The 18,078-nt window shown below is 36.5% G+C and overlaps 1 protein-coding gene across 1 annotated transcript in view; it reads right to left on the minus strand.

Moving 5' to 3' along the window:
* Positions 1-18,078, minus strand: part of LOC136876865 (hemolymph lipopolysaccharide-binding protein) — a 64,487-nt gene that overhangs the window by 39,894 nt on the left and 6,515 nt on the right. The window lies entirely within an intron of this gene.

Here is an 18,078-nt window from a genome sequence, read left to right on the forward strand (position 1 = left end):
ACAAAGGGATTAAAGTCTATCAAACATCGCAGTTAAACAAGGAATGAAAACTGAAATTGTCTACGGCAAGAACGAACCAATTGATCTGTAAAAATTTACAATAACGCATTCAAAATTCTGATTAAGAACAGTGAAAAGTCCCATTATGATATTAGAAATAGATGAGATAAATATATAGCAAGCCATATATTTAAATCAACGTGGGAGGAGTAAATGTGCCATTTCACCGTTCTATAGTTGCAGTATTAGGAACAAAAATGGCGTTCCAGCCATTAAAGGATCAATATAAAAGCAATTAACAGCGGTACGAATCGAAAAGATAATAATTTCAACCAGCAGTCACCGAAAGAACCATTCGTAGAAGGCGGTGAGAAAGAATGACAGAAGCGGATTATTTAAACTGATTATGGAAAAAAGAGACTTCCATTAGAACAAAAACTCAATCCAGCACTGCAGCGAAGAAAGGACGGAATCGTGTAAAGAAACGAGTTAGATATTTGATTTTATAATCAATTACTGAAGAAAGAATTAAATCCGCGACAGCCCGCTCAACGTCAGCTGTAGGTTGACATATATACGTGAAATTATAGACCAGCTATAAGGAAACGTCAAGTTTGGTTCAGTACTACGTCACAGTTGGGCTCGGAAGCATTATATTTTGCCCGATACTGCACAACGTAGAGAGAGCGGAATTCAACTGGTTATAAAGTGCAATTTTAAAAGCACAGAAAATTTACATCCGTTCAGCAAGCAAGGGAGTTGACAAATAAGAGCACACTTAGAGCTGTTATAATTAAATTAGACGGCCTAGAGCACATATATTCCTTTATCATTGGCAGTACGAAACGGATTACAGCATGTCTAAATCAACTAATGCATTGTGTTATTCTGTCCCTGACGTTCTGAAGACCACTATGATGTTCTAAGAGGCTGAGGAAGAGACTACTCCGACTATGGTGGCGCTTCACGAGATTGATGACCCAGGAGGGTGGTAATCAGCTGAGAGGACGAGATGGACCCGATTACCTAAGCCGAACCATGGAGCGAGGCCTACCATTCCCGATGAACAACAGCGAGATGGGAGTCACTACCCAATAAGCAAAGTTAAGTCCCCTATGAGTCGTTTCGTAAGTAGAAACCTTTATTTCTTTTGGATATATGTGACATGATTTGTGACATTGTGCGTGCGTAGTTAATATTCAAGTGTAGTTACAAGGAAGTAGGTATTCATCTGAAGTTACAGTTAATCCCATACATAGGCGTAAAATACCAGTGAATGCCGTTCGCAAGTTTATCAATATGGTGTTACAGAAGTGATTGATATTTTTAAATCGTTGTCAGTGAAGTGTTAGAGTATCATGTGGAGGTTAATATACATGCGTGATGGCTTTAACAGAATACCAAGCGTGGAGATCGTATTTAGGGAATGTTTACGACAAAGTATAGTAGCACAGTTTAATGTTGTGATGTACTTTTCTTTGATACTATGACGGTAAGGATAATGTTTTATATGTGTAGGTTATGGCACATATGCCGAGTACTTGATGAAATGAGTGCCTGAGACGCACTAATATGAATGCTACGTGATAATTGAAATGATAAATGGTGAATGAAATAATGATATGAGTTGATAGTAGATTATGATGGTGATAGTTATGGTTATTTGGAAAGTTGCTCATAGTATTCTTCCAAGAGATGATAGTATGTGTAAATTGCGCATGCTAAGGTATATATTGAAACGTACTGTTTTCAATTGCTGTTTTTATTCCCTGATATACAAAATAGGTTAGGATACGATCTCAATGCCATCAATATAGAGTTAATTGAGTATGTAGGATCATCAGAGGAGCCGAGAGGCCAATAACGTTAATATTTAGGCCTTCACTGACTTATCTACGATCATTTTCATGTATTCTCACATACGGCAACTTAATTTATGGTTTTATGGGAGCAGTTTGACACATCACTGGTAACTTAGTCATTCATATATGGACTTTTAGATGAAGGTAGAGTCTTCTAATAGGTCAATTTTTCCACTTATGGTATTATTTGTTGGAAAGTTAGTTAAATACACTTGGCAATGCTACATTCAGCCAGATACGCACTTTAATTGAATTTTAACCATGAATTAAAATAATAATTGAGTGAGGTAACCACATAAGCCTTATGATAGAATTAATTTGAGATTAATTACGACTTAAAGTGGACTTGAATTTGCTTATATGGAGGTCAGTCAACATGAAATATGAAAAGATTATGGAAATTTTCAAACTTAAATTAGTGGAAATCCCTAAAGAACAAACATTACTTTCTCACACGATTTTCCTACTGTGCATGGGCGTGGATGTGAAGTTTTCAGCAAAGTGATATTCATTTCTCTAGTCACATGTGAATTTAAGTTAAAATGATAGAATTTTTGGTAACTTTGAGGAGCAATCCAGCTCAATAAGGAAAGATTCCAGACCTTAATTAATTAATTAATTAATTATTGGCTATTTTCACTGCGTTTTCACATTCTTAATTGAAACCATAATTTGAAATGTTGTATATATTAGGTAGTATAATTTTGTTTTCACTTAAACCAATTGGATGCATCTAATTATTTCAACTATATTGAATAATTTTTCACTTGATTATATATAATTTAATTTTTCCTTTCATTTGATTTTTACGGATATTACTTAATTACAACATAATATTTCGACAGGCCAGAATTAGCGTATCAGATGATTGAGGCCTGATTTCCAATTATTTGTTAGAGGTTTTTCAAACTTGTTTTCTTTCAATACAACATAATTACGGCACATAGAGATGCTGATTGCGTTATGAAACCATCTACATTATATGAGACAATTTCTAACAATACTTTACGTGATTTTCAAATCATACTTAGACTGATTTGCCAATAAAAGCTGAGTAGTGAAAATATAAAAATTATTTTAATGCCTAGTTAGAGTAAGAGCTATATATAAGGCTATAATGACTCTATTTCTGATTGCGATTTCGATAGCAACATGCACGAATTTCTTGAAATGCCGTAATAACCTGGATTTTGCGATAAAATTTCGGTAACATGCGAGTATGGTATCCGACTGATAGCGTGTTGGAGACGTCCTTCTGCGTAGGTTGATATTTACCATAGGCCATTGGCGTACTTTCTCACGCGGAACTCACAACCCAGTAATATTAGACAGATGGAATCGTTATCAAGAGCTAGTCTGGAGCACATGTATCCCCACCTGGACGCGGGAGCGGTGCATGTAGTTTTTGGTGCCCAACTGTGTGGCAAATAGAGAAAGACGCCGTGGGAGCAAAGAGTTGCCAAAAACATGTAGTTTTTGCTGCCCAATCGTGTGGCAATTAATGAGAAAGATACTGGAAATGGTCTCCAAAAGCATGTAATTTTGTCGCCCATACCCGTGGCAATTTGAGAGAAAAACACCGTGGGAGAGAGAAGTTGGTCATCAAACCATGTACATTTGATGCCACGACGTGTTCATAATGAAGAGAAAGGCATTAGGGTCAAGAAATAGAGTTGTCGAGTCTTGTAAAATTTGGCTACGCAAACATGTGGCAGTCTGAGAGAAAAATTTACTGAGGAAACCTTGATAAGAAGGAAAGGTATTTTAGGAGTTGATTGACAGAGGATTTTGAACGTACGGACGAGATGATTGAATGAAAATGGGAGTATCGTACAAAACTTAGTTGTATCTGGTAAAAGAAGTTGTCGTTTGACCAGATAAATTTTTATATTGGGATCGAAGAGAACACAGGAGGACAATGAACTGTGAAGTCGAGGAGATGCCCAATAATAATAATAATAATGTATAATAATAATAATAATAATCAGAAGTAAGAGAGAGAAGAAATGGATGGATGAACTGAAGGAAATGTCCGAGGACGACTGGAAACAATCGAATTTCAGTATAGAGGAAGCTGATGTAGAATATGAAGACTTTACAATTGTAAATATGAATAGTTGGAAGGGAATTTAAGGAATGTTGTTAATATGTTAGTCACAATTTATTATGAAATAACTTAGATATAGGAAGTAGATGGTAAGAAATTAAGTCATTTGAACCTTTTTAATTATTCATGCCAGAATTAAGATTTGGAATCTCAGTCATTAGAGTAAACGTTTCATATTTCATGGTGTAATTGGGTCAACCTCGTAAGCAAAGCCTAGTCAGAGTAGTTAAGCCTATATTTAAGCATAGTACAAGTACAGTTGAGTGAGTTAAGTATAAGAATATTAGAGAATATTGAATTATAGAGAAGTTAGGGCAGAATTAGAGTATTATTAGGAATAATAGAGAATTCGGAAATAATACGTGAAAGTCAAGATGTCGACGTTAAGCCAATTAAAAGCGCAATTTGAAGAATACCAGAAAGAACAGAAAGAGGAACAACGGGAAATATTGCAAGCCTTTAAGCAAATGATAGAAGAAATGTATAGAAAACGGAAGGAAGAACAGGAAGAAAAGGAGAAGAGGCAGGTAGAAAAAGAGAGAAAACAGAAGGCAGAGCAGGAAGAAACTAAGAGAGAAAGACAAGAAGAAATGAGAAAGCAAGAGGAGATGTTAAAGGAGATTATGGAAAAGATGGATAATCGTGATGAAGAATCTAAGAAAGAAAGACAGGAACGAGAGGAGAAGGAGAAGAGGCAGGAAGAAGAGAGAAAGAAAAAGAAACAAGAAAGGGAAGAGAGATATCAAAGACTCGTGGAAGAAATGAGGAAGGAAAGGAGAGAAGATCAACAGGAGATGATCAGAGAACTGAAGAAGAAAATGGAAAGCATGAATGAAAAGTGGAAAGAAGAATGGCGACAGTCAACAAAGAAAATGATGGAAGAAATCACTAGTAAACAGGAAGAGAAACATAAGCAGATGATGGAGGAGATGAAGCAGATGAAGGAAGAAATCATTAGTAAACAGGAAGAGAAGCAGAGGCAGATGATGGAGGAGATGAAGCAGGAAATGAAGGAGGAGATGAAGAAAGGTCATCGAGAGCAAGAAGAGAGACACGAAACAATAGTGACGGAAATAAAGGAAGAGATCTTGAAAATACGGTCAAAGGAGAATGCGATCAATAACTTCATAAATGAATGGAGAGCCGAAATTAAAGGAGGAATGGAGAAGAACGAACATGAGAATCAACGAGGATCATCACAAGAAGAAGCTGAGAAACCGGAGGAGAAGAAAGAAGAAGATGATGAAAACCGAGAAGAAAAGCTACTGAAAATAATTGAACAACCAGAGGAGAAACGACGAGAACTACTCAGAGAAGGAGGAAGAAGAGAAAGATCAGGAAGACCAGACATACGAGAAGAATGGCAGCGAAAGCAGCTGAAGCAAATTGCAAGAATGGAGGAGAGACAAAGAAAAAGAAGAAAAATGGAAACCAGGATAGTTCAAGCAGAAATTTTGCAGATGCAGAATCACATAAATATGCATAGGGCAGATTTGCATGAAGAAGAGGAAGAAATCCATTTACTTGAGGCTAGCACCGTACTTACCAAACGATCCGTAAGAAAACTGAAGGTTACTTCAGAGAATTGGCAAGCAAATACGTATGAAGAGAACGAACCATGTTCGAAGGGGAAGACGAAAGCAAGAAGGGAAGAAGATGAACGAAAATGGACGTCAAGATTACCAGACAGAAAGAAAATAACGTTAACTTATCTATAGAAAGACAAGGAGAATGTTGAAAACGCAGGAAAATTCAAATTTCATAGTTATTAAAACACAAGTACACTCGTGGGAAATCAATTCTATATTAGTAAAGAAACCAGCAATCTTGAATGTATCCACTAAAGTATTTGCAAAGTTCGTACATTTATTCGATGGACCATTCGTTATACATCGATCATTTGGGAACAACGCATACGAAGTTCACGACTTGAACGGTAAAAGTAAAGGAGTACACAACGCCGCAAATATTAAGTTATACTTCAAGAAACAAAGGGATTAAAGTCTATCAAACATCGCAGTTAAACAAGGAATGAAAACTGAAATTGTCTACGGCAAGAACGAACCAATTGATCTGTAAAAATTTACAATAACGCATTCAAAATTCTGATTAAGAACAGTGAAAAGTCCCATTATGATATTAGAAATAGATGAGATAAATATATAGCAAGCCATATATTTAAATCAACGTGGGAGGAGTAAATGTGCCATTTCACCGTTCTATAGTTGCAGTATTAGGAACAAAAATGGCGTTCCAGCCATTAAAGGATCAATATAAAAGCAATTAACAGCGGTACGAATCGAAAAGATAATAATTTCAACCAGCAGTCACCGAAAGAACCATTCGTAGAAGGCGGTGAGAAAGAATGACAGAAGCGGATTATTTAAACTGATTATGGAAAAAAGAGACTTCCATTAGAACAAAAACTCAATCCAGCACTGCAGCGAAGAAAGGACGGAATCGTGTAAAGAAACGAGTTAGATATTTGATTTTATAATCAATTACTGAAGAAAGAATTAAATCCGCGACAGCCCGCTCAACGTCAGCTGTAGGTTGACATATATACGTGAAATTATAGACCAGCTATAAGGAAACGTCAAGTTTGGTTCAGTACTACGTCACAGTTGGGCTCGGAAGCATTATATTTTGCCCGATACTGCACAACGTAGAGAGAGCGGAATTCAACTGGTTATAAAGTGCAATTTTAAAAGCACAGAAAATTTACATCCGTTCAGCAAGCAAGGGAGTTGACAAATAAGAGCACACTTAGAGCTGTTATAATTAAATTAGACGGCCTAGAGCACATATATTCCTTTATCATTGGCAGTACGAAACGGATTACAGCATGTCTAAATCAACTAATGCATTGTGTTATTCTGTCCCTGACGTTCTGAAGACCACTATGATGTTCTAAGAGGCTGAGGAAGAGACTACTCCGACTATGGTGGCGCTTCACGAGATTGATGACCCAGGAGGGTGGTAATCAGCTGAGAGGACGAGATGGACCCGATTACCTAAGCCGAACCATGGAGCGAGGCCTACCATTCCCGATGAACAACAGCGAGATGGGAGTCACTACCCAATAAGCAAAGTTAAGTCCCCTATGAGTCGTTTCGTAAGTAGAAACCTTTATTTCTTTTGGATATATGTGACATGATTTGTGACATTGTGCGTGCGTAGTTAATATTCAAGTGTAGTTACAAGGAAGTAGGTATTCATCTGAAGTTACAGTTAATCCCATACATAGGCGTAAAATACCAGTGAATGCCGTTCGCAAGTTTATCAATATGGTGTTACAGAAGTGATTGATATTTTTAAATCGTTGTCAGTGAAGTGTTAGAGTATCATGTGGAGGTTAATATACATGCGTGATGGCTTTAACAGAATACCAAGCGTGGAGATCGTATTTAGGGAATGTTTACGACAAAGTATAGTAGCACAGTTTAATGTTGTGATGTACTTTTCTTTGATACTATGACGGTAAGGATAATGTTTTATATGTGTAGGTTATGGCACATATGCCGAGTACTTGATGAAATGAGTGCCTGAGACGCACTAATATGAATGCTACGTGATAATTGAAATGATAAATGGTGAATGAAATAATGATATGAGTTGATAGTAGATTATGATGGTGATAGTTATGGTTATTTGGAAAGTTGCTCATAGTATTCTTCCAAGAGATGATAGTATGTGTAAATTGCGCATGCTAAGGTATATATTGAAACGTACTGTTTTCAATTGCTGTTTTTATTCCCTGATATACAAAATAGGTTAGGATACGATCTCAATGCCATCAATATAGAGTTAATTGAGTATGTAGGATCATCAGAGGAGCCGAGAGGCCAATAACGTTAATATTTAGGCCTTCACTGACTTATCTACGATCATTTTCATGTATTCTCACATACGGCAACTTAATTTATGGTTTTATGGGAGCAGTTTGACACATCACTGGTAACTTAGTCATTCATATATGGACTTTTAGATGAAGGTAGAGTCTTCTAATAGGTCAATTTTTCCACTTATGGTATTATTTGTTGGAAAGTTAGTTAAATACACTTGGCAATGCTACATTCAGCCAGATACGCACTTTAATTGAATTTTAACCATGAATTAAAATAATAATTGAGTGAGGTAACCACATAAGCCTTATGATAGAATTAATTTGAGATTAATTACGACTTAAAGTGGACTTGAATTTGCTTATATGGAGGTCAGTCAACATGAAATATGAAAAGATTATGGAAATTTTCAAACTTAAATTAGTGGAAATCCCTAAAGAACAAACATTACTTTCTCACACGATTTTCCTACTGTGCATGGGCGTGGATGTGAAGTTTTCAGCAAAGTGATATTCATTTCTCTAGTCACATGTGAATTTAAGTTAAAATGATAGAATTTTTGGTAACTTTGAGGAGCAATCCAGCTCAATAAGGAAAGATTCCAGACCTTAATTAATTAATTAATTAATTATTGGCTATTTTCACTGCGTTTTCACATTCTTAATTGAAACCATAATTTGAAATGTTGTATATATTAGGTAGTATAATTTTGTTTTCACTTAAACCAATTGGATGCATCTAATTATTTCAACTATATTGAATAATTTTTCACTTGATTATATATAATTTAATTTTTCCTTTCATTTGATTTTTACGGATATTACTTAATTACAACATAATATTTCGACAGGCCAGAATTAGCGTATCAGATGATTGAGGCCTGATTTCCAATTATTTGTTAGAGGTTTTTCAAACTTGTTTTCTTTCAATACAACATAATTACGGCACATAGAGATGCTGATTGCGTTATGAAACCATCTACATTATATGAGACAATTTCTAACAATACTTTACGTGATTTTCAAATCATACTTAGACTGATTTGCCAATAAAAGCTGAGTAGTGAAAATATAAAAATTATTTTAATGCCTAGTTAGAGTAAGAGCTATATATAAGGCTATAATGACTCTATTTCTGATTGCGATTTCGATAGCAACATGCACGAATTTCTTGAAATGCCGTAATAACCTGGATTTTGCGATAAAATTTCGGTAACATGCGAGTATGGTATCCGACTGATAGCGTGTTGGAGACGTCCTTCTGCGTAGGTTGAGATTTACCATAGGCCATTGGCGTACTTTCTCACGCGGAACTCACAACCCAGTAATATTAGACAGATGGAATCGTTATCAAGAGCTAGTCTGGAGCACATGTATCCCCACCTGGACGCGGGAGCGGTGCATGTAGTTTTTGGTGCCCAACTGTGTGGCAAATAGAGAAAGACGCCGTGGGAGCAAAGAGTTGCCAAAAACATGTAGTTTTTGCTGCCCAATCGTGTGGCAATTAATGAGAAAGATACTGGAAATGGTCTCCAAAAGCATGTAATTTTGTCGCCCATACCCGTGGCAATTTGAGAGAAAAACACCGTGGGAGAGAGAAGTTGGTCATCAAACCATGTACATTTGATGCCACGACGTGTTCATAATGAAGAGAAAGGCATTAGGGTCAAGAAATAGAGTTGTCGAGTCTTGTAAAATTTGGCTACGCAAACATGTGGCAGTCTGAGAGAAAAATTTACTGAGGAAACCTTGATAAGAAGGAAAGGTATTTTAGGAGTTGATTGACAGAGGATTTTGAACGTACGGACGAGATGATTGAATGAAAATGGGAGTATCGTACAAAACTTAGTTGTATCTGGTAAAAGAAGTTGTCGTTTGACCAGATAAATTTTTATATTGGGATCGAAGAGAACACAGGAGGACAATGAACTGTGAAGTCGAGGAGATGCCCAATAATAATAATAATAATGTATAATAATAATAATAATAATCAGAAGTAAGAGAGAGAAGAAATGGATGGATGAACTGAAGGAAATGTCCGAGGACGACTGGAAACAATCGAATTTCAGTATAGAGGAAGCTGATGTAGAATATGAAGACTTTACAATTGTAAATATGAATAGTTGGAAGGGAATTTAAGGAATGTTGTTAATATGTTAGTCACAATTTATTATGAAATAACTTAGATATAGGAAGTAGATGGTAAGAAATTAAGTCATTTGAACCTTTTTAATTATTCATGCCAGAATTAAGATTTGGAATCTCATCATTAGAGTAAACGTTTCATATTTCATGGTGTAATTGGGTCAACCTCGTAAGCAAAGCCTAGTCAGAGTAGTTAAGCCTATATTTAAGCATAGTACAAGTACAGTTGAGTGAGTTAAGTATAAGAATATTAGAGAATATTGAATTATAGAGAAGTTAGGGCAGAATTAGAGTATTATTAGGAATAATAGAGAATTCGGAAATAATACGTGAAAGTCAAGATGTCGACGTTAAGCCAATTAAAAGCGCAATTTGAAGAATACCAGAAAGAACAGAAAGAGGAACGACGGGAAATATTGCAAGCCTTTAAGCAAATGATAGAAGAAATGTATAGAAAACGGAAGGAAGAACAGGAAGAAAAGGAGAAGAGGCAGGAAGAAAAAGAGAGAAAACAGAAGGCAGAGCAGGAAGAAACTAAGAGAGAAAGACAAGAAGAAATGAGAAAGCAAGAGGAGATGTTAAAGGAGATTATGGAAAAGATGGATAATCGTGATGAAGAATCTAAGAAAGAAAGACAGGAACGAGAGGAGAAGGAGAAGAGGCAGGAAGAAGAGAGAAAGAAAGAGAAACAAGAAAGGGAAGAGAGATATCAGAGACTCGTGGAAGAAATGAGGAAGGAAAGGAGAGAAGATCAACAGGAGATGATCAGAGAACTGAAGAAGAAAATGGAAAGCATGAATGAAAAGTGGAAAGAAGAATGGCGACAGTCAACAAAGAAAATGATGGAAGAAATCACTAGTAAACAGGAAGAGAAACATAAGCAGATGATGGAGGAGATGAAGCAGATGAAGGAAGAAATCATTAGTAAACAGGAAGAGAAGCAGAGGCAGATGATGGAGGAGATGAAGCAGGAAATGAAGGAGGAGATGAAGAAAGGTCATCGAGAGCAAGAAGAGAGACACGAAACAATAGTGACGGAAATAAAGGAAGAGATCTTGAAAATACGGTCAAAGGCGAATGCGATCAATAACTTCATAAATGAATGGAGAGTCGAAATTAAAGGAGGAATGGAGAAGAAAGAACATGAGAATCAACGAGGATCATCACAAGAAGAAGCTGAGAAACCGGAGGAGAAGAAAGAAGAAGATGATGAAAACCGAGAAGAAAAGCTACTGAAAATAATTGAACAACCAGAGGAGAAACGACGAGAACTACTCAGAGAAGAAGGAAGAAGAGAAAGATCAGGAAGACCAGACATACGAGAAGAATGGCAGCGAAAGCAGCTGAAGCAAATTGCAAGAATGGAGGAGAGACAAAGAAAAAGAAGAAAAATGGAAACCAGGATAGTTCAAGCAGAAATTTTGCAGATGCAGAATCACATAAATATGCATAGGGCAGATTTGCATGAAGAAGAGGAAGAAATCCATTTACTTGAGGCTAGCACCGTACTTACCAAACGATCCGTAAGAAAACTGAAGGTTACTTCAGAGAATTGGCAAGCAAATACGTATGAAGAGAACGAACCATGTTCGAAGGTGAAGACGAAAGCAAGAAGGGAAGAAGATGAACGAAAATGGACGTCAAGATTACCAGACAGAAAGAAAATAACGTTAACTTATCTATAGAAAGACAAGGAGAATGTTGAAAACGCAGGAAAATTCAAATTTCATAGTTATTAAAACACAAGTACACTCGTGGGAAATCAATTCTATATTAGTAAAGAAACCAGCAATCTTGAATGTATCCACTAAAGTATTTGCAAAGTTCGTACATTTATTCGATGGACCATTCGTTATACATCGATCATTTGGGAACAACGCATACGAAGTTCACGACTTGAACGGTAAAAGTAAAGGAGTACACAACGCCGCAAATATTAAGTTATACCTCAAGGAACAAAGGGATCAAAGTCTATCAAACATCGCAGTTAAACAAGGAATAAAAACTGAAATTGTCTACGGCAAGAACGAACCAATTGATCTGTAAAAATTTACAATAACGCATTCAAAATTCTGATTAAGAACAGTGAAAAGTCCCATTATGATATTAGAAATAGATGAGATAAATATATAGCAAGCCATATATTTAAATCAACGTGGGAGGAGTAAATGTGCCATTTCACCGTTCTATAGTTGCAGTATTAGGAACAAAAATGGCGTTCCAGCCATTAAAGGATCAATATAAAAGCAATTAACAGCGGTACGAATCGAAAAGATAATAATTTCAACCAGCAGTCACCGAAAGAACCATTCGTAGAAGGCGGTGAGAAAGAATGACAGAAGCGGATTATTTAAACTGATTATGGAAAAAAGAGACTTCCATTAGAACAAAAACTCAATCCAGCACTGCAGCGAAGAAAGGACGGAATCGTGTAAAGGAACGAGTTAGATATTTGATTTTATAATCAATTACTGAAGAAAGAATTAAATCCGCGACAGCCCGCTCAACGTCAGCTGTAGGTTGACATATATACGTGAAATTATAGACCAGCTATAAGGAAACGTCAAGTTTGGTTCAGTACTACGTCACAGTTGGGCTCGGAAGCATTATATTTTGCCCGATACTGCACAACGTAGAGAGAGCGGAATTCAACTGGTTATAAAGTGCAATTTTAAAAGCACAGAAAATTTACATCCGTTCAGCAAGCAAGGGAGTTGACAAATAAGAGCACATTTAGAGCTGTTATAATTAAATTAGACGGCCTAGAGCACATATATTCCTTTATCATTGGCAGTACGAAACGGATTACAGCATGTCTAAATCAACTAATGCATTGTGTTATTCTGTCCCTGACGTTCTGAAGACCACTATGATGTTCTAAGAGGCTGAGGCAGAGACTACTCCGACTATGGTGGCGCTTCACGAGATTGATGACCCAGGAGGGTGGTAATCAGCTGAGAGGACGAGATGGACCCGATTACCTAAGCCGAACCATGGAGCGAGGCCTACCATTCCCGATGAACAACAGCGAGATGGGAGTCACTACCCAATAAGCAAAGTTAAGTCCCCTATGAGTCGTTTCGTAAGTAGAAACCTTTATTTCTTTTGGATATATGTGACATGATTTGTGACATTGTGCGTGCGTAGTTAATATTCAAGTGTAGTTACAAGGAAGTAGGTATTCATCTGAAGTTACAGTTAATCCCATACATAGGCGTAAAATACCAGTGAATGCCGTTCGCAAGTTTATCAATATGGTGTTACAGAAGTGATTGATATTTTTAAATCGTTGTCAGTGAAGTGTTAGAGTATCATGTGGAGGTTAATATACATGCGTGATGGCTTTAACAGAATACCAAGCGTGGAGATCGTATTTAGGGAATGTTTACGACAAAGTATAGTAGCACAGTTTAATGTTGTGATGTACTTTTCTTTGATACTATGACGGTAAGGATAATGTTTTATATGTGTAGGTTATGGCACATATGCCGAGTACTTGATGAAATGAGTGCCTGAGACGCACTAATATGAATGCTACGTGATAATTGAAATGATAAATGGTGAATGAAATAATGATATAAGTTGATAGTAGATTATGATGGTGATAGTTATGGTTATTTGGAAAGTTGGTCATAGTATTCTTCCAAGAGATGATAGTATGTGTAAATTGCGCATGCTAAGGTATATATTGAAACGTACTGTTTTCAATTGCTGTTTTTATTCCCTGATATACAAAATAGGTTAGGATACGATCTCAATGCCATCAATATAGAGTTAATTGAGTATGTAGGATCATCAGAGGAGCCGAGAGGCCAATAACGTTAATATTTAGGCCTTCACTGACTTATCTACGATCATTTTCATGTATTCTCACATACGGCAACTTAATTTATGGTTTTATGGGAGTAGTTTGACACATCACTGGTAACTTAGTCATTCATATATGGACTTTTAGATGAAGGTAGAGTCTTCTAATAGGTCAATTTTTCCACTTATGGTATTATTTGTTGGAAAGTTAGTTAAATACACTTGGCAATGCTACATTCAGCCAGATACGCACTTTAATTGAATTTTAACCATGAATTAAAATAATAATTGAGTTAGGTAACCACATAAGCCTTATGATAGAATTAATTTGAGATTAATTACGACTTAAAGTGGACTTGAATTTGCTTATATGGAGGTCAGTCAACATGAAATATGAAAAGATTATGGAAATTTTCAAACTTAAATTAGTGGAAATCCCTAAAGAACAAACATTACTTTCTCACACGATTTTCCTACTGTGCATGGACGTGGATGTGAAGTTTTCAGCAAAGTGATATTCATTTCTCTAGTCACATGTGAATTTAAGTTAAAATGATAGAATTATTGGTAACTTTGAGGAGCAATCCAGCTCAATAAGGAAAGATTCCAGACCTTAATTAATTAATTAATTAATTAATTATTGGCTATTTTCACTGCGTTTTCACATTCTTAATTGAAACCATAATTTGAAATGTTGTATATATTAGGTAGTATAATTTTGTTTTCACTTAAACCAATTGGATGCATCTAATTATTTCAACTATATTGAATAATTTTTCACTTGATTATATATAATTTAATTTTTCCTTTCATTTGATTTTTACGGATATTACTTAATTACAACATAATATTTCGACAGGCCAGAATTAGCGTATCAGATGATTGAGGCCTGATTTCCAATTATTTGTTAGAGGTTTTTCAAACTTGTTTTCTTTCAATACAACATAATTACGGCACATAGAGATGCTGATTGCATTATGAAACCATCTACATTATATGAGACAATTTCTAACAATACTTTACGTGATTTTCAAATCATACTTAGACTGATTTGCCAATAAAAGCTGAGTAGTGAAAATATAAAAATTATTTTAATGCCTAGTTAGAGTAAGAGCTAGATATAAGGCTATAATGACTCTATTTCTGATTGCGATTTCGATAGCAACATGCACGAATTTCTTGAAATGCCGTAATAACCTGGATTTTGCGATAAAATTTCGGTAACATGCGAGTATGGTATCCGACTGATAGCGTGTTGGAGACGTCCTTCTGCGTAGGTTAAGATTTACCATAGGCCATTGGCGTACTTTCTCACGCGGAACTCACAACCCAGTAATATTAGACAGATGGAATCGTTATCAAGAGCTAGTCTGGAACACATGTATCCCCACCTGGACGCGGGAGCGGTGCAAGGGTTATACAAAACTTTATTTGAAAGTCACGAAGCGATGTAACATGGATTGTTTATTTTACGTAGTGTGTAAATTTATGAAGATTGTAGCAATTAATGTTAGGATTATCCAAGCTAGTTTCTTAATAATTCTTACTGTTGTAATGCAAGCTTGTTAGTGACGACATGAAATAAATAATTTTTACTGGTAAATACGACAATGTATCACATTTTCAGTGGCGAGTAAACAAATGTACGAGCACAAATAAATATTTAATTAAATGGTTAGGGATTTTAAAGAAACTATTCGTCCGGGGTAGATAAATTTGTTCTTAATTAGGATTATGAGAATATTAATTTAATTCAGTGAAATCTTATTTTGAGATTAGCTTTAAACCAAGTAACTAACTTGAAAATGTATTCTGGATATCTTAGTTTATTTGCTGGGAAACCTCAACTTACCTACCTAACGATTCAGGGGACATCTCTGATTGCAGAAGGATTTCACTGCCACAAGTGTTGTGAGCGTTTGTTATTGTTGTTGTAATCATTTTTATTTTGATTTTTTGAGCATCAGATGTGCTGGGGATGTATTAATATAGAAACTTTGGCCATCAACTACTGTAAGGTAATTGTGTTCAGCCTTCAGTTTAAAAATTTGGATGATCATGGGGGTAATCAACCTCAGTGACTTAGATTAGGACCACCTGCCATTATAACATCATTTTCCTTGCGGTCATCATCCACAATGACTTTAACGTAAATCAGAAATTTAGATGTCGGTCTATGACATAGTCGCAGGTCGCATCTGTACAATTAAGGGCCATGCCGTACAACCACTGCGTGGCACATACCGGTTGAACTGCCTTAAATATACCAAGAGTCTAGAGCTCGTGCTCCGGGGCGTGCACCATCACGAATGGTACATGCAGTCTCACAATGAACCCGATCTTACGGATCTCCAGACTTTCTTTATTCCACTCTTGAGTTACGACAGTGGTTTCTAGGAAGGATTCCCCTCAGGCAGTTGAGTTAAGGCCTCCAAAGTCAGTATTTCTCATTCGCGTGATTATTGTTATTTTTGAAATGGACAAGACCTGAGTTCATTGTTTAGGAATGATTATAATGTCATGAGTCTCTTCGACCTCATCGTAAGTCATAAATAAATATCAATTTCTTTTGACTCAACTCCTCTCATTTAGTAGATAGTTTAAATTTCTGAAACCCGCCTCTTACGTAAGCAAGTGACGAAGAAACCGCATACGACCCAAGAGAAAGATTTCATGCCTATTTGCTAATAGTAAAGAAGGTAGGTATCCTACAAATATCCTTAACGGGTTCAATATTAAAATCTTCCTCGTTTGTGAATGTCAGGGGGAGCTTAAAGTGAAAGGAAATCATAAATCTTATTCTAAAAGTTTAATTCTGGTAGAGTAGTCATACAAGAGCTGAGAAGTCTCTGCTCATTTCAAAGTTCTGGGTAGAGGAGTTTCAGGGACAAAGGGATAAAAATATGCCACTTAGTTCTTTCCATATCTCCTTAAGCGGAACTTTCCTCGCTCATCTCTAACCACAAAGAAGATCGAAACTATCGCCAAAAGAAAGGTAAGAGCCAAAACGGACATGAAATTGAAGGACTCCCTAGGCCAGGAGACCAATATAAATCCACCTCCCTCGGTCAGTTACTCTTCCAAATAATCTATATACTAACCTTCTCACTTCAGATCCTTGAGGCCTCCGTGCTCACCCAGGTCATCACACACCTCAGCTCACCACGATTTAGGCTAAGTAATCGCACTATTCATATTCGATGTAATTTCTAATCTCAAATCAAACCAAATCTGTGACCCGTGGGTGATGGGACAGTAGACACGGTGTCCCTTGCATTTCTAAGAGGCAAATAAATGAGTTACCATCCAACCTCTCTTGGTCATTACTTGTTCTTTTCCCACCCAGACGGTATTAGGGTGTCCTCCATATACCTTTTGATTGCTGTAAATAGAGGATGTACTTCCTCTTTAAACCACACATTAATTCCCCATAGCCATATGAAGAATTATGTAACCTTTACCATACTTACAATCTAGTAAATTAATATCGAGCAATTTATTGTTTGACTTTTATAACCTTGGTTTTATCACATTTGTTTCTAGCTACGGCTAAAAGAGTTTCGTGATCACCTGTTCCGTCTTTCACCGCATTTTCTTAAAATACTCATTTGGTTCTACCACCATTACATCAAAAATATTCCTTCACCTATTTGATTCCGTCACTTTCTGGCCCACCGCTTCCTCCCAGATTAATTTAAATTTCTGTCATTCGCAATACATTCCGAGTTAACAGTTGGTAAATTTTGTTCACTCACTACAATCACATAATTTTCTGTGCCGTTACCCACATCGCTGATTACCTGATTAAATATTTCCGCGTCAGCATCAATCTATCCATGTCTGTACACACTAAAAATATCATCTCTTGAACTTTAAATTTCCCATTTTTAACTTTTTAGTAGCTAACAATTTACTTTTTATCGTATAAATACCCCCCTCATATCGATTACTCCCCATCTCTACAATATTTTTGCAATTTGCTTCACGTCGCACCGACACAGATAGGTCTTATGGCGACGATGGGACAGAAACGGCCTGGGAATGGGAAGGAAGCGGCCGGGGCCTTAATTATGGTTTAACCCCAGCATTTGCAGGTGTGAAAATGGGAGACCACGGAAAACCATCTTCAGCTGCCGACAGTGGGGTTCGAACCCACTACCTCCCGGATGCGAGCTCACAGCTTCGCGGCCCTAACCGCACGGCCAACTCGCCCTGTTATCTCTACAATAAACGCTCCAGTTCCGGAAGAAATTTCAACGTCATTATGTCACTTCTTAGCCATGATTCAACTACTTATATAACATCTGGTAATT

Source organism: Anabrus simplex, chromosome 7 (assembly GCF_040414725.1).
Source record: "Anabrus simplex isolate iqAnaSimp1 chromosome 7, ASM4041472v1, whole genome shotgun sequence".
Taxonomy (NCBI): domain Eukaryota; kingdom Metazoa; phylum Arthropoda; class Insecta; order Orthoptera; family Tettigoniidae; genus Anabrus; species Anabrus simplex.